General features: G+C 43.4%; 1 pseudogene; it reads right to left on the bottom strand.

The window, feature by feature from the left end:
* Positions 1-11,941: 11,941 nt before the first annotated feature.
* Positions 11,942-26,726, bottom strand: part of LOC119511293 — a 39,759-nt pseudogene continuing 24,974 nt past the window's right edge.

Here is a 26,726-nt window from a genome sequence, read left to right as displayed (position 1 = left end):
ATTGTACACTTTGAATGATTGTATGTTATGTGATTATATCTCAATAAAATTGCATTAACAATTATACCTCATAGCAGTCATCTCCCCTGCAAATGCGGTGCCTGCCCGGCCCGAGAGAGCCGTCATGATCTCTCCATGACTTCTCACCCAGTCAGTAAGCCCTGAATAAAAGTTCATGTATTAGAAAATGCCTGGTGTCTTCTTTGGCCTCTGGACTGGCAAAGCCCTCATGGGCGGCGACAATTGGCGAACACAGCCAGGAGAATCAAATAGCCACCAGCCTGGAGACTAAAGAAATTGTAGGCATTGATAACATGAACTTGGGGAAGGGAAAGGATAAGTCCCCAGGTGGGATACATCTATGTGGGGAGGGGTGCCCACCCTCCCAGATAAATGGATTCCTATGTGGGGAGGGGTGGCTACCCTCCTAGATGAGTGGAACCTGTCAAGGGAGTATGGAAATGTTTATAGCTTTCTGGCTGGACTAATAGCCTTCCTGCAGCAGGTGCAGGAGCATTGGCTCTGGGAGGAATACTGGGGTGGCCTGGAACTTCAGTGTGGGGAGGAGTGGCTATCCTCCTGGATGGATGGACCCACTAAGGGAGCATGAAGGTGCTTGCACCTCTCCAGCGGCATTAGTAGCCAGACTGCAGCTGCAGTGGGCTGGCCATTATTAAGAGGCTGTACACGCCACTACTGAGGAAGCTTTAGCAGCAAAGGTGGCTGTAAGCCGCCTGGGAAATAAACCATAGCTAGAAAAAGATATGAAGCTAGACAAGCAGAACTGAAAGACACTCTGGATAAAAGTTTTTACTAGAGTAAGAGGGCATAAGCTGCCCAAAGGGCAAGTTAGGCATATCCTAGCTTCCCCTAAGTGGGACCCTAAAGTGTGGGAACCCTGTTGATTCCTCATCAAAAGATGATAAGCCCCTGTCTAACTGGGAAATTAATACTAAGGAAAGTAAGTATATGCAACCTCTGGTCCAACAAAGGGTTAAAACAGAGGAAGTTCAACACCCTGATCTCCCAAGGAGGGAAGAGGGTGGGGCAGTAGCAGCAGCTTCTGATCAAAAGGTGCTCATTTCATCCTGGGAGTTTTCCCCAGCCAAATTAAGAGATATTAGTAACCAATATTGACAAAAACCTAGCGAGCCATTAGCGAACTGCTAAAGCTGTGGGGTAGTGGAGCAGACAGCACCTTGCTTACAGAACACAGAATAATAAGCAAACTGGCCACAATCTCCACTCACCCTTCCCTGTGGCAGCCTCTACTTGCTGAGAATTAACATTGAGACCCATTCACTTTTTAATTGGCTGGTAAAGCAATGCAGAGTAGTGTAGCCCCTTAAAGGCGACTTACCCCATAAACTGTGGAGTAAATGACCTAAGGAACAAAAGTTTGTTAAGCTAGCCACTAGAACCTTGGAAGAAAGGGCTGCTCAAACACACGATTTGTGCAGAGAGACCTCAGCCCTGCCAGTAAAGAAATCTGATGGCTCTTGGAGAATGACTATCAATTATAGAGAGATAAATAAGGTAAACCCCTTTGTGTGCAGCTGTGCGAAACATCGCCACATTGCTCCAAGACATTAGCACGAAGTTAGGCCTGTTTCATTTTGTGTTAGATCTTGCTAATAATGCCTTCTTTAGCATTCCTCTAGATTCTTTCAATCAACCCTGCCGCAGTGGGGTTGTAGGGAGGTGGAATGCTGCCTTGTTGCAAAATATGAGTACTCAATTAATCAATTTAACTGTGTTAAACCTTGCTAATATGTTATTTAGCATATTTTTAGATTCTTCCAGTCAACCTGTGTTAGCCTTCACGTGGGGAAAACAACAATGGACATTTGCTGTGCTTCCACAAGGATGCCTTCAATACGGAAACTTCCAGAAGAGCCTTACTACACTATCAAGTTCTTGGGTATTGTCTGGTTGGGTAAAACTAAGGCTATTCTTTCAGCTATTGTTGCTAAAATACAGTTATCCCACATTGCTTACTTCTGACCAGTTAATAGCTTCTCTTGGTTTATTAAGTAATTGAAAAGTGTTTATACTTCATTTAGTATGAATTTTAAAACCTTTGTACACCCTAATTAGAAAAGGAGAAGTGTGGGAATGGGATTTTCCACAGCAAGCTGTGTTTAAAAAGGCTAAGTGATCTATCGTGCAAGCACAGGCTTTAAGTGGGGTGGACCCCAATATACCCTGTGGATTGGATGTGGCCAGTGCCAATACTGGCTTTGGGTGGGGGTTTGTGGCAAAGGCAACAAGCTAAATGTGTACCTATTAGATTCTGGTCCTAACTATGGAAGGGCACAGAACTCATATATAGCCCTGTAAAAAAGCAATTGTGCACAGCTTATAACGCTCTGTTACAAGTGAAAGGTCTAACTCAAAGGTGTCCAGTGACCTTACAGAATACCATACCCATACAGGTATGTGGATATGGGATGCCAAAAAAAGCCCCATTTAGGGAGTGCTCAGGTGAGCATGCTGACAAAATGAAAAGTCTACCACTTACAAAGTGGCATTTTTAACAACGGCTCTTTGAGTACAGAGATGCATGAAATTTTAGGTCCGGTCTCCTATGTGGAAGAGCAGCATGCCCTGCTTCCTGTAGAACCTCTCGAGGTGGCTCCTCCCATGCCCACCGTTGATGGACAAGGAAATATGCTTGACTCTGCATGGATTGGCACATGGGCAACCTGCTACCTGGACAGCCGTGACTGTCCAACCCAGTACTGACACCATCTGGTGGGAAAACGTCTGGACTGCCTGCCACAAATGTAAGGTAACCGTTTTTCATGTTTCTGCCCATAACACCAATTAATTACCAGGTAACATAGAAGCGGATGCCCTAGCAAAATTCCTCAGCCTAAAACCAATGATGTATGAAGTGGCTGAATGGCTGTGCAGGAAAGCCAGGCACCAAGGACACCAGATTCCTGTCACCTGGTGGCAAGTAGACTATATTGGCCCCCCTCCTCTGTCCAAAGGGGCAAAATATGCCTTCACCACCGTGGATATGGCTACAGGACTGCTGCTGCCTTTACCAGTGGGCAAGGCCAAACAACGAGCTACCATATGTAGCTTAGAAAAATTAAGTGCCTTTTTCGGGGTCCCCACACATGTGGACAGTGATGGGGGACCCCCTTCACTGGGCAATTAACCCAGGCCTGGGCTACAGAACATGATGTCCTTTGGACTTTTCACTTGCCCTATAACCCCACAGCAGCTGGCTTAATTGAAAAAAATGAATGGCCTTTTAAAGGAACACTTAAAGGATGACAGAAACTCGATGACTTTATCAGCATTAACTCCAGACCCAAAGCGGCCAGCTTCTGCCCCTGTGGACTTGGTAACTGCTGGGCCCATGCAGGCCTTACGACTTCAGATGAAGGGACCGGCTGCCTTCAAGCCTCAATGGGGCAATGATAATAAATTTCTCTTGCCTGTGCCACAAACACTAGAAATTGGGGAAATTAAGGTCAATTGGCTCTGGTTCTGGTCCATGCAGCCACGCTGGTTGAGAATCCTAAGCCCATGGGTATTAGAATTATAGAGGAAACTAACTGTAGACCTTACCCTGAAGGGCTCCCCTCAGGGGGAGAAAATATGGTATTCAAAACCCCCTCACCTGGAACTCTTCTTTCTACTAATGGAGACTTGGCTTATATATTGTTAAAACACTCAGCTGTCCAATTTATGCTTACATGTGTTATTAATTCTCGTTAAAAAAATGTGTATTACTATTTCAATAATGCGTTAACTAAAATGTTTTGAGTGTTTAGCATTAGTCTAACAAGTTTAATTTTAATGGTAATAAGTTGTGAAATGTTTACTTAAGAACAATTTCGAGAATTGTTTTGTTGACTTGAATGTAGAGGGTATGAGGGATGTTTTTATTGAAGGAAAAAAGAAAGTAGTTTTGTCCTAAATGACTGGTTGTTTCAGAATGAAGAAAAATAAAGGATATAGAACAAAACCTGAATGAATATAGAAAGTTGTTGCAGAAAGTTGATGGAAAGGGAAATTTATTTCTGTGGTCAAGGTTAAAAAATAATTTAAAAAAATAGCGATATCTGCTAAATGATGAAACCTCACAATGGTCAAAGTTGAAAAATGGTAAAAACTAGATACAGAATAAAGCAGACTGCTTGGTAGTTTCATCCTTTAGCTATTTTAGCTCCAGCTGGTACTTATGCTCAGTGTTACATGTATATTCTTGGTAATTAATAAAATGTAACCCACACTCTTGATCATATGCAAAATCATGTACAAAGCAGTGATCATTTATTTAACAATTATCTTGTCTAAATGGTGGAACTCATTAACTTGGCCATAGTGCCACTTGCTAGTAGGTTTATTATCTCTCTGTACCAATATATTAATACTATGTTGTTTATTGTATTGTTGTTGTGACTTATGGATGTAAAGTCTGTCCTATGGTCAACGCAAACTGTTGTGTGAGGGTGGATTGTGGCAGTTCATGGCCTGAGCAAAACAGGCCTGCAGATCTTGGTGCACAGCAGTCTGCGTGACCTAGGCAGCTAATGTTTAACCTATCATCTTTATAAGCCAGTAAAGAGAAAAAGGGGAAATTAATGTTAAAATGTAACTTTAAAACATGAAAACGGGAAGTAAGCAGAAGGTGAGAAACTCTTGGTGTGGAGAGCCGTCTCCCGGGACGGGCATAGCGCATGCGCTGTAAACCTGCTCCAAAGTCCCCCCGCCCATCGAATGAGCCAAGATGGCGCCCATATCCTGCTTCCGCTTATGACGTGCACACTCACTATTCCTATCTGCCAATTGAGTGCATATGCGCGGCGCTAGATCATTGGTTGTGAGTAGAGTACTTAAGAGTTTGCCCAAGCGAACCTCGGAGAGACAGCCCACTAGGAGCCGTACCTGACGGCCACATCGAGGCTGCTCTCCCGCGAGGCACTCTGCCCCGCGTGGAAACCTGTAACAGAGAATGCTTATCTAGCTTCAGTAAAAGACTTGCTCTCGCAACCGCCGTGTGGCTCGAGTCGTGACTTCCAGCCAGGTCAGTTTGCGTGGTCTGCATCTCTCTCTCTCTCTCATCCCTTGTTTCTCCCCTCGCCGGCCGGGGAACAGGGGTCGAGCGGGGCGGCGCCGGACAAGTGGTGGCCCGTACGGGGAACGCTCCTCCTCCTGCCTCGCTCTCGACGGTCCCTCTGTGAGGAGAGCAGCGCTGCGCATCGAGCTTACGGCGGACTTCCCGCGCCTGATCAACGCGAGAAGGTGAGTGCGTCTTATTACATGATAGTTAGGGCCCGTGGGTTTTCAGGTGACCCCGGGGGACTCGGAAGAGCTCTCCGAGTGACTGAAGTATAGTGCCGACTGCAATCATGGGGCAGTCCGGAAGTTCACCTCTCTTAGCTCCCTTAAAGAACCTTTTGAAACAACGGGGTATCTCGGTCAGGAAAAGCTCCCTTCAGCGTTTTCTTGATGATGTTGATACTTTTGCCCCTTGGTTTGCCTGCACCGGCAGCCTTAGCCTACCCTCTTGGATGAAGCTCGGTCGCGACATAGACCGAGCGCGCCAGACGGGCGTGTGTATGGACCCGATTCTAGTACCCATATGGGAGACCGTCCGTGCGGTCCTTGAACTAGAATCGGCTGCCGGCCTAAGCCCGTCCTCTGCCTTGCAAGAAGCACGGTGCGCGCTCCAAGAAACCCAGTCAGTTTCGTCAGCGGACGGCTCCTATAAGGGCAAACCGCCGGAGTCCAGTGACTCTGACTCAGAGTCAGATAGCGATACTGACGAGGAGGCGGAAGCATCCCCGCTACTTGAGTGGGAGGAGCCTCCCGCCACACCCGTGCGGCCTTCCGCCCCGCCAATGTCTACCGCTGCACCCCCAGGGACACCCCAGCTCCCAACTGACGCCTTGGGCGGTCCCACCAAAGGACCCTCGCCGAGAGCTCCCTCTAGTGGCCATGCCCAGTAAATGTAATTATCCTTTGCTGCCAGACCCGGAAACCCCGATGGGCCGGTCAGGGGAGGGGCAACCTTTGCCGTACCCCCCGCCCGAGTACACAGGCCCTCAGGACCCTTTGCCATTAGGTAGTGGTGGGAGACATTTCTGGAGATGGAACCCTTTCACAACATTTAGACCTTTTGGCATGCTGGGTGGCTACCAGCCACTTGAGCCGCAGCCAGTCTCAGAAATGTACCCGGTTATTATCAATCCCCAAGGTGGCAATCAGCACGAATCATATGATTACAAACTATTGAGGGAATTGAGGCAGGCCGTCCATCAGTATGGCCCCAATGCCCCTTATACCTTGAACATGATCGAGAACCTCTCTGCTCTAAATCATACACCCGCAGATATTTTTCAGCTAGCCCGTGCTTGCTTGCCGTCAGGCCGATTCATAGATTGGAAAGCATGGTTTGAGGAGTTAGCTGAAGAGCAGGCCGCAAGGAATGCGGCAGGGAGACGTGGCGGGTGGAATGCTGACATGCTGTTGGGGAGAGGCGCCCATGCCCAGAACCAAACGGGTTTCCCACAAGAGGTCTACGCCCAGATCTTCCGCTGTTTTGTGGGTGCCTGGAAAAAGCTAACAGGTAAGGCCTCACTCAGCAATATACACCAAGGCCCTGACCCCGTGCTCAGCTGGGCCAGAGGCTCTGTTTGTGTTTTTCCCCAGGAACCAGGACGTCAACCAGTGTGGGTTCCGGAAAGACTGGTGAGAACCGTGACATCACCTGAAGAAGCCAAGGAACAGCTGTCAGAAACGCCAACGAATATACAACCTGAACCATTAGACCAAGCCTCCGACCCTGCTGATGATGGCGACGACCGACAAGACGATAATAGTAGGACTGACCACCCCGCGGTTGCCCAAAAAGAGGATCGGTAACTCTGTTCTTTGCTCTCCTATAGCAATCCTTCTAATCTGCCTTTTTCTTTTTTTAGTGGAACTGTGGTAGCGCAGGAGAGTGGTCTTTGGGGCCTGTGGCATCATCCCCCGACCCTGGCCCCATTCTCTGCTGGGTCTCCCGCCTCTCCTGTGTTTTTCACTCGTACCCTGTCTCTAGGTCTCCACCACCTGCCTTCTGACAGAAATATTTCCTCCACAAGCTTCAACGAGTCCTTCCCCCTCACCAATGACACACTGATCCTCTCTTTTGCTAACCTCTCTGTCAAGGTTGTCAACACCACAGTTGCGGCGAATGCTACTTGTGAAACTGGTAATGGCGAGTTAAGTAAGGGAGTCTTGCTTGAATTTCTTAACGTTACAGGGAAGAGCCGCCAGTCTTGTGAAGGGATCTTGAGTAAAAATGAGACTCAAAGGTGCCTTTTCCTTCCAGGGTTTGCTCCTACAGTCTGCAACCGTTCCAAAGACCCGGATGCCTCGCCGCCCCGCTATCCTAGTGTATCGCCCAAGTTATGTCTGGCTCCCCGTCAAGGCAACCGACTGGGTTGGCCCTGTTTCTCAAGTTGTTTCACTTAACAATATCCCCTTCTCTAAGTCTAGGCGTCCAAGAGGCATACCTTACCCGAGACGTGCTACGCCGCCACAATCAGATGCTGAACTTAAATTTCCAGGCCATTCAGAAACTCCTAGCGGAGATAGATGAACTTGGACTAGAAATAGATGGACTCTGGAGAGTTCTCCAGCAGACGTGTGATACCCGATGGTTATTCGGGAGGCTTTGTGTCACCCCGGTTAGGGTGAACTTGACAGAGGAGCAGCAAGATGTCGCCGAGTGGCTCAAGGACACTTATCTCCCCAACTTCACCAATCTCTCCGACCAAGTGAAATCCGACCTTCAGGGACTTGAGAACATTAGGAAATTGAAGCCTGTTAGTTTCGACCTTTCCACACTGGGCGAGACTGTAAAAAATCTGTGGGACCAAGTCACCTCTTGGTTCTCTTGGCCCAATTTGACTAATTGGATTCTCTTGATGGTGGGACCATTGGTGGGATTAGTCATTGTTAAATCTTTGCTAGAACGCCTGTTTCAAGCGCGGCAGTACCGTGTTACCACTATGATGGCTATGTCCTCCACCTTTGATACCCCCAACAGCGACCATTCTGATGGCCATACCCCATCCTGGCCGCCTCGGGCGGGGCACTCGGGAGCGAGGTTTGTAGCTAAGCGCGCAGCTGTGTCCCGGGTATAACGGGCGACGCCAGCAGTCATAATTTTTGTCTCAGGTAGGTCCCTAAGGCAGAGTCATAGTTGTGGCCAGACTTGACTCTAGCCAATGCATAGGGACGCCTAGTGACGCCTCCGACTCTGGTTAATGCTATCCCTGCCCCCGCCTTTGTCCCCCAGTTGCAAGGCAAAGCACTGCAGGGAGAGTCATGTTGTTTCCAGCTCACGGACTCTCCTGTCTCCATATGAGGTGAGCATTCTGGTCGGTGCTAGAGGCTCCGCCGCTAAATGGCTGAGACCTAGTCCAGACTCCCCAAAGCACCGGAACAAATTGTGAGCCATCTGGGTTCACGGGAGCACACTCATCACTGGGGACACTGGGTCGATATAAATAATAAAGGGGGAGATGTGGAGAGCCGTCTCCCGGGACGGGCATAGCGCATGCGCTGTAAACCTGCTCCAAAGTCCCCCCGCCCATCGAATGAGCCAAGATGGCGCCCATATCCTGCTTCCGCTTATGACGTGCACACTCACTATTCCTATCTGCCAATTGAGTGCATATGCGCGGCGCTAGATCATTGGTTGTGAGTAGAGTACTTAAGAGTTTGCCCAAGCGAACCTCGGAGAGACAGCCCACTAGGAGCCGTACCTGACGGCCACATCGAGGCTGCTCTCCCGCGAGGCACTCTGCCCCGCGTGGAAACCTGTAACAGAGAATGCTTATCTAGCTTCAGTAAAAGACTTGCTCTCGCAACCGCCGTGTGGCTCGAGTCGTGACTTCCAGCCAGGTCAGTTTGCGTGGTCTGCATCTCTCTCTCTCTCTCATCCCTTGTTTCTCCCCTCGCCGGCCGGGGAACAGGGGTCGAGCGGGGCGGCGCCGGACATCTTGGTCTCACAAAAGGGCAGGTTGTAAATGTACCCCAGACCTCCCGCCGTCAAATAGTCAAATGTTAATCTAGTCTACCTGCTTCCTGGCTCCCAAATGTTGTGGTTATCTATCCATCACCACCCCCTCCCCCTGTCAAGACTCTTTTCCCATGCTTGCACCCTTAGGAACGTCTTTGTCTCAAACCCTTATAACTGGCTTGCTGTCCTTTTTAATCACGCGGTCAACTCCCTTGCAAATGCAGTGCCCGTCTGGCCTGAGAGAGCCATCATGATCTCTGCAACTTCTCACCTTGTCGGTAAGCCCTGAATAAAAGTTCATGTATCAGAAAAAAAAAAAAAAATTATCCTTTATAAAGTTGATTTAAAAATAGTAACTGCAATGGACTGAAAGATATCAAATATGTGTAAATCTAAGAATTCATAGTGATACTTAAAAAGAAAACTAATTGATCACCTTTGGAGGATGATGGGGGCCCACTCATTAATGTGAAAAGAAATAAATCAAGGGAAAGAATCTGTTGCTGACAGGGCGGCGCAGGAATGAGACACAAACACAAAGTTAAGCATTAAGGGAGCAGGGGGCCCACTGCATCTCGTGCTAAGTGGACAATAATGCACCTTTGCTCCAGTTATTTATTTCAGAAGATCAGGGAGTATATGCTAAATGTCCTCAGGCTCAGGGGAGTCCACCAGATACCTATGTTTACATCCTGTTGCATATCAGAAGGAACAATCTAGGTTTAGGACAATGGTAAACGTTGTTGTCATAGTCACAAGACACATATCTTTACAGGGCGGGCCCGCATGGCGTTCCATGCAGGCCTGTGGCTTAGCGTTCCAAGCCACCACCCTAGATATGCCTCAGGCAACATGGAAGACTCAGTTTCCCACATGTCCCCCTTTTTGTTTCTTCAATGCAGACAGGATGGACCAAACAGCTTCTTTCTGCTTTAGTTCTGAGAAGGTTTTTCTCGTGCATCTGAGGACTAAACAAAGACAAAGCAAAATTATTAAAATAACCCATATAAGGGGATTTAATGGTTCAAGGCCTTTAGCAATGACTTGCATAGTTTCAGTTTCAGTAAGAGAACCTGCAGTTTTAGAATATCCAATGTAAGATTATTATAGTGTTTCAAGTAAATGTTTTTTAACTTTACTCCAATTAAGAAGTGTGTGATTATATTCACGAGGGGTCACACAAAATGTGGACATATTTCAGTCACATTTTAACTTAAATTGATACCGTAGATTCTCAACTTCTTCTCCTAGGAGAACAGCATTTTCTAGGTCTATAAGGTGAGCAATAACTTCCTTGTCAATTTGTAATTGCTCACCCCAAGACTTGCTTGCATCCTTGTGCCATTTTTGGACAAATTCAGTGGTATGAATAGATTGATGTAAGGCTGTTCCTGCAACAGCAGCAGTTGTAGCAATGGCTATTATACCTATAATAAAAGCTATTAATAATCCAAGAAATCTTTTTGTTCTTTTGTATACCTTTTCTAAAATTTGTAGTAACATATGCATATTAGGTGATGACTCCCAAGGTTTATGCTGTGAAACAGGGAGCCATAGACCATTCCGTCGTCTAAGAACTACAACAGTGATGTTGTTAGAATTTATGGTGTTATTTAAACAAGTATATAATGAGCAACTCCAATTGGCCAGACAAGTAATTTCTTTGGTAGTAGTGTTAATAGTTAAGTTTCCTACCCAGAACACATAGGGGTCTCTGACACAGGCTTGTATTCCAAAAATATCTATTTTTGTGAAATAAATATTATGTAAACTAACAGGAAGCCTCCAAAGTATATATTGAACATAAGAATGATTTAAAGTAGGTCTAGGTGGAGACCAGCCAACACTGCCAAATAATAGGATATTTAGCCTGAGCATAGAGAGAATAAAGCCCAATAAGTGTAATTTCCTGAATGAGCACATGCTGGAGATACTCACCGCAACAGCGGTAAGAGCCAACATTGTTGCAGTCAGGTTAGGACTTGTTACTGGCAGCATGGCTTGCTGGACTTGTTTTTCTGCATCCTGACACAGCTTTTTTATCTGACCCCCAAGTTGGATGTTGGTCTTCCCTAGTTCGGGATGTTGGCCTGATCACTGTTGTCTTCAGCGTCAGACCCTGGAACTGCATCACTGGTGGCTTGACGACCCACAGGAATTTTCTTTTCTTTGCTGGGTTCATGGTACGGCTTCAGTCATCGGGCTGGTATCCAAAGTGGTGCTCGTCCGTCACCTGGGGAAACACAAGCATAACCTCTTCCCCTTGTTAATAAAGTATCCATTGTCCATTCATTAGTTAGCACATCCTTCCACCATACAGGAGCTGCTTTCTGGAAATAATGTTTCAGTGTTGCCTTTTCAGCTGGAAAATGTTGTTCTGTGGGAGTGCCACCCAGTTTTTCATAAAAATTTAGAAAATTTAAAGTAAATAAAGCTTTTGATAATCGTTCATGGGGAGTTACATCATCTCCCCCTTTTTGTTTTGTTAACATAGTTTTTAAAGTATGATGGGCACGCTCAACAATAGCTTGTCCTCGGGGCTTATAAGGAATACCAGTGGTATGACAAATGCCCCAAGTTGCAGTAAAAGTAGCAAATTTTGCAGATGTATAGGCTGGGCCATTATTAGTTTTTAAAGCACGGGGCAAGCCCATAGAGGCAAAACAGGCAAAAAGGTGAGTACGAACATGTCGAAATGTTTCACTGGTTTGTGCTGTGGCCCAAAGAAAGCCAGAGTACGTGTCAATGCTGACATGAACAGTGGCTAAGCAGCCAAAGGAAGGAATATGAGTAATATCCATTTGCCATAAACCATTGGGGGCTAGACCACAAGGGTTAACAACAGGATCCTGCAAAGGTGCAGCAGTAAGGAGTTGACAATTAGGACAAGAAGAAACAATATCTTTAGCTTGTGTTCTAGTAAAAGAAAATCGAGTCGTGAGTCCTTGCACATTAAGATGAGTAAGCAAGTGAAAATGAGAAGCTTCTGAAAAAACAGGCAGTAATAATTTATCCGCAGCAGCATTGCCAGCTGCTAAAGGGCCTGGGAAGTTGGTATGGGGACGAATATGGGTAATATAAAAAGGAGCTACATGAACACGAATAGCTGATTGTAGCTCAAGAAAAAGGTTAAATAAACAAGGAGGCAACTGTTGCTTAATGGATGCTGTTTCAATTTTACTAGCTACATGAACAACATAGGCAGAATCAGATAAAATATTAACAGCCTCTGGAAAATCTGTTAAGACGCCTATTACAGCAGCCAGTTCAGCTTGCTGGGCAGAGAAATGAGGAAGATCTAAAACTTTGGGCTTAGGGCCAGTATAGGCAGCTTGACCTTTAGATGACCCATCAGTAAAAACAATGGGAGCATTGATTAAAGGCTCCCAAGAAGTATATTTAGGCAGTATCCATTGTGTACGTCGAATGAACTGGAAAAGATCATTTTTTGGATAATGATTATCCAGCTGGCCAGCACAGTCAGCTAGAGCAATTTCCCAAGCTAGATGTTGTTGCAAAATAACTGAGAGTTCTTTAGCAGTTACAGGGAGCACAATTAAATGAATGTCAAAACCATTGAGTTGTTTTGCCTTTTTTCTGGTTTGAGCAACTAAAGTAGCTAAGAGATCTAGATAAGGGGAAATGGATTTTACAGAAGAATTGGGTAAGAATATCCATTCTACATGCTTATCGTTTTGCAAAAGCAAGCCTGTGGGGGATTTGGGAGTGGAAAAGATAAGTAGAGATAAAGGTTGTGTAGGATCAACACGGGATATCTGAGCTTGTTGAACTTTAGCTTCCACTAATTGTAATTCCTTCTCTGCAGATGAAGTTAAAGATCTAGGGCTGTTTAATTTAGAATCCCCACAAAGGAGAGAAAATAGGTTAGAGAGCTCATAGTTAGCTATACCTACTTTGGGGCGAAGCCAATTAATATCCCCTAGCAGTTTTTGTAAATCATTTAAGGTGGTAACAGCATCTCTGCGGAGTTGTACTTTTTGGGGTTGAACTGTAAGTCTATTGATACTAGAACCCAAATACTGCACAGGCAAAGTGTGTAGCACTTTGTCAGTAGCAATATGCAATCCACATCCTGTGAAGCTTTTTGAACAGCGTAGAACAAAGCTTTTACTTCAGTCTCCTGAGGTGCAGAGCACAAAATATCATCCATATAATGGATTATATAAGCTTTAGGAAAATTTAAATAGACTGGCTGTAAGGCACGGTCGACATAATATTGACATCTTGTAGGACTATTTAGCATACCTTGTGGTAAAATCTTCCACTGATATTGTTTAGAAGGGGTTTTATTGTTAAGGGACAAAATAGTAAAAGCAAATATTTCCTTATCTTGATCAGCTAAAGGGATGGAAAAAAAAACAGTCTTTAATATCAATGACCACTAAAGCCCAGTTTTCAGGAATCATGCTAGGATTGGGGAGCCCAGGTTGTAAAGGTCCCATGGGCTGAAATGACAGCATTAACACCTCTTAGGTCAGTTAACATTCTCCATTTTCCTGATTTTTTCTTTACTGGGAACACAGGAGAATTTTAAAGACTAAAAGACTCTTTGATATGCTGCAAGGACAATTGTTCTTGAACCAATTCATGTAAAGCCTCTAATTTTTCTTTTCTAAGCGGCCACTGCTCTACCCATACCGGTTTTGTTGTAGTCCATACTAATGGGACAGGTTGGGGAGGTGAATAAACAGCGGCTGCCACTAAAAAGGTTTATATCCTAAACCAAATTGATCACATTTTGGTGAGACTTGTGTGGGTGAAGGGGTACCCTGCACACGTACGCCAAGCCCACAGCCCTATAGGGGCATACCCCATATTTGCCATTATTTTGTGGCTTTGAACACTGTACACTCCACTAGGAGGAGGGATATGTACAGTAGCACCCCAATGTTCAAGTAGGTCTCTGCCCCAAAGATTAAGAGGCAGAGCAGCCACATAAGGCTATAGAGTGGCCTTCTGTCCCTCAGGGCCAAGGCAAAGCAAAATATGAACACTTTGCATAAGTCCCTGAGGGGAGCCTAGGCCCACAACAGTAATTCATGCCTCTTGCAATGGCCAATGTCGGGGCCAATGTTGTTGACTAATAATAGAGACATCTGTGCCCGTATCTATAAGCCCAGTAAAGCTATGCCCATGAATTGTAAGATTACACATAGGGCGCGGCTCCTGCAGAGCCTCTGTGAGAAAAATTCCTGCCTTGCCTGTGCTACCGAAACTTCCATTTTCCCGATTTTTAGAGGAGGAACCAATAGGTACATAAGGTAATAATAAGAGTTGAGCAATTCTTTCGCCTTTATGGGCAGTCCATGGAATAGAAGAAGACATGACCACCTGAATTTCCTCAGTATAGTTAGAGTCAATGACTCCAGTGTGTACACGAATACCCTTAAGATTGAGAGAACTGCATCCAAGCAAAAGACCCACCATCCCTTTAGGTAAGGGGCCATAACAGCTGGTGGGGAACTTAACAGGATTATTGGGGAGAAGACATACCTCAGCATTGGCAGCAAGGTCTACTGCTGCGCTCTCTGCTGTAGCTGGGGAAAGCTCCAAGATGGAGGGCTTGGAGTTCCTGGAGGGACAGCACATGGCCTCCAGATCTCCATGCTGCCTGGCTTCTGCCAGACCCTGCTGTACACCAGAGAGGTGGGCAGGTTTAACTACCGGGATACAGCTATGCTCAGAAAGAGGCAGCAGAGGAGGCAGAGGCCATTCCTTCCAGCAAGGCGCAGAAGGAGGTTTTGGGCATTGGCAAGAATAAAAAACTTTAGCAGATTTTACTGGATCTTTTTTATCCTTATTATCATCAGAAAGAGGATTGGGACCAGTATTGTCATCAGACTCATATTCTTCCTCCTCATCATCAGTTTTTAAAGGCTCAAGAACAGACTTAATTAAAGACCATGTAGACCAAATAGTAACAGTAAATCAACTCCTTGCATATGTTTTTGTTTCAATTCCTTACCTACCCACTCCCAGTCATGCAATTCAAGGGAGCCAAGGGTAGGGAACCAAGAGCAGTATTTCTCAATAACCTGCAGAAATTCTAAGATTTGTGACTCCCCCACCTTGACTCCGCTGGCCCGCAGCAGCTGCAGTAAGAGGGAAATATAGGGAACATATTTATTGTGTCCTTCAACATTACCCATTACCCTGCTTATAATGCTCGGGGTCGTTCTACAAGGAACGCATAAAAAAGACGGCCGTTACCTCCACCTGAGTTCCAGCGCCACTGTACCTCAGTCATTCAAGCGATTCTTCTGTCAGGAACCAGGTCCATTTCTTTGAGCCCCACGTTGGGCGCCACTTGTTGCTGACAGGGCGGCGCAGGAATGAGACACAGACACAAAGTTAAGAATTAAGGGAGCAGGGGACCCACTGCATCTAGTGCTAAGTGGACAATAATGCACCTTTGCTCCAGTTATTTATTTCAGAAGATCAGGGAGTATATGCTAAATGTCCTCAGGCTCGGAAGAGCCCACCAGATACCTATGTTTACACCCTGTTGCATATCAGAAGGAACAATCTAGGTTTAGGACAACGGTAAACGTCGTCATAGTCACAAGACACATATCTTTACAGGGTGGGCCCGCACGGCGTTCCAAGCCACCACCCTAGATATGCCTCAGGCAATATGGAAGACTCGGTTTCCCACAAGAATCCAGCATTTCTATGTCTTTCCTGTACCAACTACATCTTAAGATAACAGTTTTGGTTTTCTAGGACTACCATTATAAGCAACCACAAACTGGGTGGCTGAAAACAACAGAAATGTTCTGAAATCAAACCAAGGACAGGACCATGCGTCCCTCAAAGTCTTTAGGGAAGAATGTTCCAGGCCTCGCTCCTGGTTTCTAGTGGTGGCCTGCTAGCAATCCATGGTGTATTTCTGCTTCAGTCATCACATGGTATTCTCCCCTCTGGGTCCAAATTTCCTCTTCTCATAAGGACACCAGTAATATTGGTTTAAGGGTCTGTCCTACTCCACCATGACCTCATTTTAACATGCCTCATTCATCATTAATGACCCTATTTCCAAATAAGGTCACATTCTGAGGTACCAGTGATTAAAACTTTTAACATATCATTTTGGGTGATGAAATTCAATCCATAACAATAACCAAGTAGCCCTAAGAGGAAGTTCTTCTACCTAGAATTCCAGCTAATAAAATGAAGAAGGTATGGTAGAGGTAGAATATCACTTTTTTGTAATCTTTAATGAAATAATAGGATTAGGCAAGGAGCATCAACAGCTGTTAAACCATAAAAGCTAATGGGGAGTAGCTTATGAGGGGTGACAGTGGGATTGGGAATGCCATAAGGACCAAACTCCACTTTGTCTAGTTTATGGATGGATGTGTAGAAAAGTAGGGGAAGCAAACAAACAGACAAAGGTACCCAGTGTTCTTTTTTACTTCAATTGCTCTTTTTCACTCTAATTATTATTCTTGTTATTTTTGTGTGTGTGCTAATGAAGGTGTCAGGGATTGATTTAGGTGATGAATGTACAACTATGTAATGGTACTGTAAACAATCGAAAGTACAATTTGTTTTGTATGACTGCGTGGTATGTGAATATATCTCAATAAAATTTTGTTTAAAAAAAAAAAAAAAAAAAAAAAAAAAGCTAATGGGGAAATTTATAATGGATAGACCAGGCTGAAAATTCACCTGGTTGATCTTAACATCAAAAAACCAGTCACCCAGACATCAAGTGCATCCTAAAGGGATAACATAAGAAGAACACAAATCACCTACGAAATACTTTTGCCAAAAAATTGAACTCAAATTTGAGCAAGACTCTAGATCTAACTACCATTTTATAGAAATACTAGGGGCAGAGGAACATATGAGGCAACACCTCAGGAATGTAATCAGAAAATTCCACATGTGGGAAATTCTATTGGTCAAATAAACTGATTTATTCAATAAACTATATGCAAAGGATGAAAAAAAGAGGCAAGGGGTAATTATAGATTGCGAGATGAGCCAATGCAATGTGTGATGAATGTTTAGGTCCTGATTCAAACAAACCACCTTAAAAAAAAAAAAAGATTCATATGAGACAATAAGGGAAATGTAAAGACTGACTGTATATTTAGTGAAATTAAGGAATTACTGCTATAAGAATGTATAATAGTATTGTGGTTATGTGTTTTTTTAATTTAATTTTATTGAGATTGTTCACATACCATACAATCATCCAAAGATCCAAAGTGCACAATCAGTTGCCCACAGTACCATCATATAGCTGTGCATCCATCGGTTGTGTCTTTTTTTCTCCCCTTATATCCTCTTTTTATTGACATTTAGCTTTGTTATATTGCCTTTGTTACAATTAATGGAAGAATATTACAATGTTAATGGCTAAAACAATGGAAATTTATTAGCTTGCAGTTTTGAGGCTGGGAAAAGGTCCAAATCCAGGTATCATCAAGGCAACACTTTCTCCCCAAGACTGTGGCATTCTGGGGCTCACAGCCGGCAACACTTTGTCCTTAGCCTGCCATGTGGCAAGGCACAACATGGTTTTTCCTGGTCTCTTTCTTCTCTCCCATCTTTCATTGATTTCAGCTTCTTTTTTCCTACAGCTTTCTCTCTTTCTGAATTTTATTCTCTCATAAAGGACTCCATAATAGGATGAAGATCCATCCTGAAGTAAGAGACACACCTTAACTGAAGTAACCTCATCAAAGGGTCCCATATATAATGGGTTCACATGCACAGACTGGATCAGATTTAAGAATATGTCTTTTCTGTGGTACATACAGCTTCAGACCAGTGTAGTGACCAAGGAATAAGGTACATATTGAAGGTCAGCCAAGGGAAAAGTACCCACTGACAGCAGATGTCTGATATTCTCCAGCATCACATCTCTGAACAGCTTTTTCTGGGATGTGTCCAGCAGGGCCCACTCTTCCTGGGTGAAGTCTATAACTACATCTTTCAAGTTCACTAACTCCAGTGGCTGCATTCTCAAAAGCTCAGCTGACAACTCTCTTACTCTGGGTTTTCACTCACAACCAGATAAGCACTAGGTGAGCAAAGACAAACTTACCTCACAATCCACTGTATCCAATTTTTATTTTTGAGATGTCTGCTGTGAAATGAGGTGCATCCAAACCTTGCCCTCCACAAGCCCACGTGAATGCAGCCTGAAAACTCCCAGAGCCACGGGCATCTCCTCCATGGGTGCCTCCTCCATGGGTGCCTCCACCATGGATCTCTCTGCCGGGGGTCTTGGTTACGGTTTTTTTTTAGTTTTTTATTAGTTCATGTATTTGAAAAGTCAGGCAGTAACGTGGACTTTAAGAGCTGCTTGGGCAGGCCTCTGGCTCCATTTCTCTCCCAGACCTGTCCTCGTGTGCTGGCTTTGTCCTCCAGCTCACTTTCCTCATGGTAGCAAAATGAGTGCAGCAGGTTCTTGGCCTCACATCTATGTCCCATGCTTTCCTGAAGAATATGAGTTCCTGGAGGGCAATGTCCAACCATGTCTATGCTATTCATGACAGTATCTGCCACTGCCTAGAACAGTGCCTTGCACACAGTCAGCCTGCTATAAATACTTGCTACTTAATGCTTTTGTCCCTGAGCGTCATTCTTTTTTTTTTTTATTCAGTTTTATTGAAATAGATTCACATATCATACAATCACCCATGGTATACAATCTCCTGTTCACAGTATGATCATATAGTTATGCATTCATCACCACAATCTGTTTCTGAACATTTTCCTTACATCAGAAAGAATCAGAATAAGAATAAAAAACAAAAGGAAGAAAAGAACACCCAAACCATCCTCCCCCATCCCACCCTATTTGTCATTTAGTTTTTGTCCCCATTTTTCTACTCATCCATTCATACACTAGATAAAGGGAGTGTGATCCACAAGGTTTTCACAATTCGGTTACGTTTTTTTAAAGAGTACTTTTTTAGACATACGTACTCAAGTATTTACTGATGAAATATGCCTGGGATGGGAATCAAAACAATCTAGTGGGTTTGGGAAGTGGGTGTGGATTGAGTTGAAACAAGACTGTTGTAGCTTAGCAACGGGTACATGGACATTCATTGTACTAGTCTCTCTGGTACTAACATTTGTCTATGTTAGACATTTTATGTAGTAGCTTTTAAAATGATTTTACTAATACATTTTTTTTGACTGGGGTGGTGCCTGATAGAATTTGGAGGGGAAGAGAGAAAGGTAGGTGTAAAGGGAATTTTCTTGGGAAGAATGCCAAGTCATGAAAGGAGAAACTCAGGAAACTGAGAAGCAATTGTGTAGGGCATTATTCACTGTGAGTGATACTGTGAGCTGGGATGGGGTGGAAAATGCTCTTTTAGAGTATAACATTTTTTTCCTAAACTTTTTATTTTGAAATAATTTCATACTTACAGGAAAGTTGCAAAAGTGATACAAACCCCATATGGAGAACTCTGACATACCCCTTACCCAGATCCACCAATAGTAACATTTTGTCACATTTGCTGTATCATTCTCTCCCTCCCCCTCTCTCTCTCCCTCTTTCCCTCCCTCCCCCCCATATTCTAAACATTTGAGACTAGGTTGTATATATCATTCTCCTTGAACACATAATACTTCCAAGTATATTTCCTAAGAAAAAGATATTCACTTATGTAACTACCTTAAGTATAGCTATCAAGTTCAAGAACTTGAACATTGATATAAAGCTTTCAATCCATATTCCAATATTTTCATATACCCCAGTAATACACTTTTGGGCAGTTTCTCCTCCATTATTAGATTCAGTCTAGGACCATATATTACATTTAATTGTCATTGTCGCTTTAGTGGTCTTTTTTTAAAACTGAAATCATACATATAAAAAATAAACTTTCCCATCTCAACCACTCCCAAGCATCCATTCAGTGGCATTAATAATATTCACAATGTTGTGCTACTCTCATCACCATTCATTATCAGAACTCTTCCATCACCCCAAACAAAAACCCTATATCCATTAAGGATTAACTCCCCATTCTGCCTCCCTGACATCCCTGGTAACCTGCACTCTACTTTCTGTTTCTATGCATTTGCAAATTCTAGCTATTTCATAGAAGGGGAATTAGAGTATATTTTTAAAAATATTTAAATTAAACTTTTTTATATTGGAATACTTTAAAATTTACAGAAAATTTGCAAAGGTAGTAAAGAGAGTTCTCAGATTCCCTTCACCTAATTTCCCCCATGGTTAAAATCCTCTATTACCATAGTATATTTGTCAAAACTAAGAAACTGACAAAGGTACATTCTTAACTAAACTCCAAGGTTATTTGGATTTTACCAATTTTTCTATTAATGTCCTCTTTCTGTTCCAGGATCCTATACTATGTTTCAAATTGCACTGCATTTATTGGTCATCATATCTCCTCTGGTCCATGACACTTTCTCAGTCTTTCCTTGTTTTTATTACCTTGACATTCTTGAAGAATGCTGGTAAGGTATCCTGTGGTAAGTCTCTCAATCTGAGTTTGTCTGATGTTTTTCTCATGATTGGAGTAGTGGTATGGTTTATTGAAAAGAATACCACAAAGGTGAAATGCCCTTCTCATCATATCACATCAGGATACATGACATCCATGTGCCATCACCGGTGATGGAAACCTTCATTGCTTGATTAAGACAGTGTTTGCCACATTTCTGCACTGTAAAGTTACTATTTTTCCCTTCCTCTAGTCTACCTTTGGAAGTGAGTCACTAAATCTAGCCTGCTCTCAAGACAGAGGTAGCAGAAATGAAGCTCCAATTCTGGGAGGGGTGGGTGTCTAAATATATTATTTGGAATCCTTCTTAAGGAATATTTGTCTCTATTCCCCATTTATTTATTCAATCTTTTATTTCTATCAGTATGGACTCATGTATATTTATTTCATACCTGGATTATAATCCAAAACTACATTATTTATTTCGTTGCTCAAATTGTCCTATCATTGGTGTGCCAGTTTGGAGGTATTATATCCCCCAAAGTGCCAAATTTTTATGCAATCTGATTAGGTTGGAATCTTTGGATTGAGTGTTTCCATGGAGATGTGAGTCAATCAACTATGGGTGACGACTTGACTTTGGACAATTTCTATGGAGGTTTTACCCCACCCATTTAAGGTGGGCCTGAATTAAATCACTGGAGCCATATAAAAGAGCTGACAAACAGAAGCACCTCAGAGCAGCTGTGAGTGACATTTTGGAGAGCAACTGAGAGAGACATTTTGGAGACGGCCACTGAAAGAAGACTTAAGACAAAACATCCCAAGCACAACATTTTGAAGAATGCACAGGAGCTGAGAGAGGAGCTGTAACACAACCTGGGATCAGCAGATGACAACCACCTGCCTTCCCAGCCAACAGAGGTTTTCTGGATGCCATTGGCCTTCCTTCGGTGAAGGTATACTTGTGTTGATGCCTTCATTGGGATATTTTCATGGCCTTCACACTGTAACTTTGTAACTAAATAAACCCCCTTTTATGAAAGCCAGTCCATTTCTGGTGTTTTGCATAATGGCAGCATTAGGAAACTGGAACACTTGGCTACAGGGAGCTCTTTCAATTTGGCTCCCTTTGACATGTCGCGGTCTTTTTGGTTTTTGAGTACTTCCTTGCTTTCTGGTACTGCAACAAGCTTTAGGCTCATCTCATGCTTTCCCTGTCCCAGTCCTAGAATCAGCCATTTCTTCAAAGAGCCCTGGTTCCTTTTACTAAAGAATGGTATTTAACACCAAGGTCTGGGTGCAGGCCGTGCTCATTGCTATTGGTGTTTCTTTGCTTTCAAGCCCTCTCAGCTGACAGAGCAAGGGCATATATGTATATGTACTAACTCATGTATATATACATATCTATAATTGTTTCTATCTTTATCCATCTTTATATATATTAAACCAAACATGAGTTCAGAGCATAATTCTTATGTGGACCGTATGAGGGATTTTAGTAGGATATCGAACCCAATAGTTAGCAATAGTGCCAGTTTGAATGTCCCCCAAAATGCCACTACCTTTGGTGCAGTCTTGTGGGGGCAGATGTATTAGTGTTGATTAGATTGTAATTCTTTGGTTGAGTGTTTCCATGGAGATGCGACCCACCCAACTGTAGGTGATAACTCTGATTGGATACATTTCCATGAAGGTGTGGCCCTGCCTATTCAGCATGGACCTTGATTAGTTTACTAGAGCACTATGTAAGCTGAGACACAAGGAGTGAGCTTGCCACAGCCAAGAGGGACACTTTGAAGAATGCACAGGAGCTGAGAGAGGAGCTGCAGCTTACAGACACATTTTGAAGACGGCCATTGGAAGCTGATGCAGACATTTGAGAGAACACCATTTTGAAACACAACCTGGGAGCAAGCGGATGCCAGCCATGTGCCTTCCAAGCTAACAGAGGTTTTCCAGATGCCAATAGCCTTTCTCCAGTGAAGGTACCTGATTGTTGATGTTTTACCTTGTACACTTTATGGGCTTAAGACTGTAACTGTGTAACCAAATAACCCCCCTTTATAAAAGCCAATCCATTTCCAGTATTTTGCATAATGGGCAGCATTAGCAAACTGGAACAGCAATGTTTCTGGTTTTTTTCCCTTTAATTTTTGGATAAAGTGAATTTCTATCTGGAATAGGAAAACACCCTATACCCTCACCCTCCTCAAATCTGTTGCAAAGCAGCAACAGCAATCAGGCAGAGGACAGAATGGTTTATACCTACAGGGAATGCTGGAACTGAAAGTCACAAGACTCAGACTTGAAACAAAAAATTTTTGGTTACATTCAATTTAAAAAAAAAAACATTGTAGTTCTGTAAGAAATCACAGACGTCTATAAAGTCATTTATTAAAGAACCACTATGACCCCAACCTCCTCAGTTCTAATATTTACTGTTACACTAATCCTAGCCCTAACTATAGCACTAACAATCTCTGACACTAACAAAGCCCTAACCTTAGCGCTAACAATCTTATTTCCAACTGATTGTTTTCTTTTGGAGGAGAACTGAATCCTAAGAACTGAGGCTGGAGACCTCAGCTTGACAGGATGGGTTAAAACAAGAAGGGACTCAAGTACAAGCAAAAAGAAGTGCTGTGGTTTGCTGTGGAAAAGGAGAAACGTACAGGTGAGACTCCCTGTGGAGGCCTAGGCAAGAGGCAAGTTGAACTCCTTGAAGGTTTAGGAAGTGGTCCAGGGGGTGGATGCATCATGCATGCCCTCCTCTGCCCCCACCCCCAATCTGTACCCTTTAGACTTCCCACTGGAGTCTTGAATAAAACGCTGCTTAGAGCTGCCCTCCAGGTCAATTTATGTTTATTAGATTCAGAGAATGGCAGCCAAGTAGTATCCATAATAGGGAGATAAATTAGCTATGCTTCCTCCAAGGTAACTGGAGTCATTTGGGAATATCTTTACTGTGAAGGGGATTCGTTTACTGACTATAACCCAACTGGAGGAAAATGAAGACATTAACTTAAGGCTTTCTCTTCTTCTCTCCCTCCTTTCCTAGAGAAAGCTAAAGACATACTTTGTGTAAGACTCAAAAAAAAAAAAAAAAAAAGAAAAGAAAAGGAAAGAAGGGAGAAAGACTGATATAATTCTCTATTTCTCTTCGTGTAAAGATGCAGCTTTCTGATCATGTGTACTTGGAAAGAGAAATATTTTTGGCCACCTTGACATCTTGTGAAAACAACCTGCCCTGTGAATTCCCAAATAGCTATTTACAAGTAAATGTACCCAGAGAAAACGAGTGCAGAGTGGTCACATGAAACACTGTAAGGATGTGCTAAATCCATTCTTAAGCAAAGCAAGTTCATTTCAGTTTTTAAAAAAAATGAAAAAGAGACTAGTGTGTTCCTGGTTTGTAAGCCTCCAAATTTACCTGCCTACACATGCGTGTGACTGCTGAGATACGGTCCTTGAGAAGGTAGGAGAGGATGATATCCAAAACGCAGGTGGAGGAAATGTCCTTTCCTACCTTTTCAAATATCGTAGCCTGAGGCAGGCAGAATTCCAGGATTATTCCTCTTCTTGGTGCACACACACTTGTAAAATCCCCTTCCCTGAGTGTGGGTTGGATCTGTGAATAAGATGGGACAGCACTCCTGTGACCAAATTACATTATATGGCAAAGGTGAAAAAATTTTGCAGGTGTAATTAAGTTCCTAATCAGTTGCTTTTGAGTTAATCAAAAGGGCAATGAAAAGAAGACCCTTTAAAAGGGAATCTGGAGATCAGAGATGGAAAATGTCAGAGATTTCTTGTGGCCTTGAAGAAGTGAGCCCCATGAGTTCTACAGCTGCGAGAAATGAATTCTGCAAACAACCATGCGAGTTTGGAAGAGAACCCTTAGCCTCTGATGAGACCACAGCCCTGGCCAACACTTTCGATTGCAGTCTTGTGACACCCTGAGCAGAGGACCTAATTAAGCTGTGCTGGGAGTCCTGACCCACAGAAACTGAGAGATAATAGTGTTGATTTAAGCCATTAAGTTTGTGGTAATTTATTAGGTAGCAAAAGAGAACAAAGACATAGTCCATCAACTCATTTCCTTTCCCTGGTGCCTTCAACTTCCCTCTCTCTCTCTCTCTCTCTCTCTCTCTCTCTCTCACACACACACACACACACACAGTTCTTCATATAAGCAATTAAACAAATTCAAGTCTTTCCTAGCTTACAAAACTATCCCTTAATCTTATGTCTTCCTATCCTCCACTTCATTGTCAAATACCTTGAAAGAGCGGCATACTAGGCAGGAATTGCTTACAGCTTACACAAGAGGTTTAAACAAGTGAAGGCCCAGTTTTTCTTCCATGCGACAAAAAGTCTGAAGGCAGGCAACACAGGGTGGTGTCAGCAGCTCAAGGATGTCATCAGTGTCCCCAGCTACTTCTTCCTATGCACAATGATTACTTAGTGTACGGCCACTGTGGTTGCTTTTATGCCCCCCTCAGTCATTTAAACTGTATTCTAGGCAGGCAAGGAGAGGAGCAAAAAGGCCAGTTGCTAGCTGTAGCTAGCAGGAGCTTTCTCAGATGCCCCACTTAATGACCTGCTTTTATCTTACTGTACAGAACATGCCCACACCTCTCCGGAATTTTGGGAAAGGTACTCTTTTTACTTGGGTATGTTGCTTCCCAATAAGCTGGGGCCATCACAGGGCTCATCTGATTTCTTTGCTTTCTCTCAGGTGTCACTGTCCTTCATGGTCTGCCTGCCAGTATCATAAAAAGTGATGTTTCACAAATTTTATGTTTTTATAAGTTAATATTTTTAAATATTTAAAAAGGTTAAGTTTTTTAAAAAGCTTTTTTCCATAGTTGGACAAGAGGGTGAACATTAACAGCCACTCTTTATTGACCCCCAGCCCACTTAGCCCTAGGCAACCACCAACCTACTTTCTGTCATTATAGATTTGCTATTCTGGATATTTAATATAAATGGAATCATAAAACAGGTGATCTTTTCTGTCTGGCTTCTCTCACTGAGCAGAATGTTCTCAAGGTTCATCCATGTTGTAGCATATATCAGAACTTCATTCCTTTTTATTGCCAAATAATATTCCATTGTATTTTATTGCTGAATAATATTCTATATTTGGAATGAAGTCATGGAAAATGGTAGAGTAGGGAGCTCCAAGAATGAGTCCCTCAGGTGAAGCAACCTTTAAGCTGGCAAAAACTGTCATGATTAACTTTTTGGAACTCCAGAATCCAATAAAAAACTTACAACAACCAGGGCAATGCTTAATGAAGAAAGAGAGTCTGCTAAATTTTGGAAAGAAAACATTGGCATTTTTGCTTCCCTGGCTCCCACCCCTCTACTCTACAGTTCAGCAGCAGCTGTGGGGATGGAGACACACATTCCTGGTACAGCTGCTGGTGCCAAGTGGAGCAACATGGAACTCATTCTCAAAAAAACTGTGGCTGTGGGTTCTGACCTGTCTGTTGGTTCCCAGAAGGACTGGCACAGAGGCTGGCCTTTGTTTCAACTCTTCAATGCTTGGCACTGGACCATCTTCCTGGATGGCATCTGTCAAAAAGTATTTAAATACATATACTACCCATAGCCACTTGGGGCAAGGGATGGTGGAAGGGGCAAGCAGCACGCAGACTGAAAACACTTGGAAAGAGGTGGCTAAGGAGGAATAACGGCTTTGAAGGACTTCCATATACAATGGGTGTGGGAGTTTGAAATTGTATGTACCCCAGAAAAGCATGTTCTTAAAGCTAATCCATTCCTGTGGGTGAGGACCTATTGCAAGTAGAATCTTTTGGTGAGTAGGATTTAAATTGAGATCTGACCCACCTCATTCAGGGTGGGTCTTAATCTTCTTACTGGAGTCCTTTATAAGAGGATAAAAGACAGAGAGAAGACACAGAAAAAGCCCCAGAGAAGTTCAGAGAGAAAAGCCAGAGAAGCTGAGAGACAGGGACACATGCAGAAGCTCAGAGAGGAAGCTACTTGTGCCTGTTTGAATGTATTATGTCCCCCCAAATGCCATTATCTTTGATGTACTCTTGTGTGGGTATCAGTTTTGATTAGATTTTGATTCTTTGCGTGTTTCCATGGAGATGTGTGCCACCCAACTGTGGGTGATGACTCTGAGTAGATAATTTCCATGGAGGTGTTATCCTACCCATTCAGGGTGGGTCTAAATTAAATCACTGGAG

Source organism: Choloepus didactylus, chromosome 16, assembly GCF_015220235.1.
Source record: "Choloepus didactylus isolate mChoDid1 chromosome 16, mChoDid1.pri, whole genome shotgun sequence".
Classification (NCBI taxonomy): Eukaryota; Metazoa; Chordata; class Mammalia; order Pilosa; family Megalonychidae; genus Choloepus; species Choloepus didactylus.
This window is presented reverse-complemented; position numbering and strand designations above follow the sequence as displayed.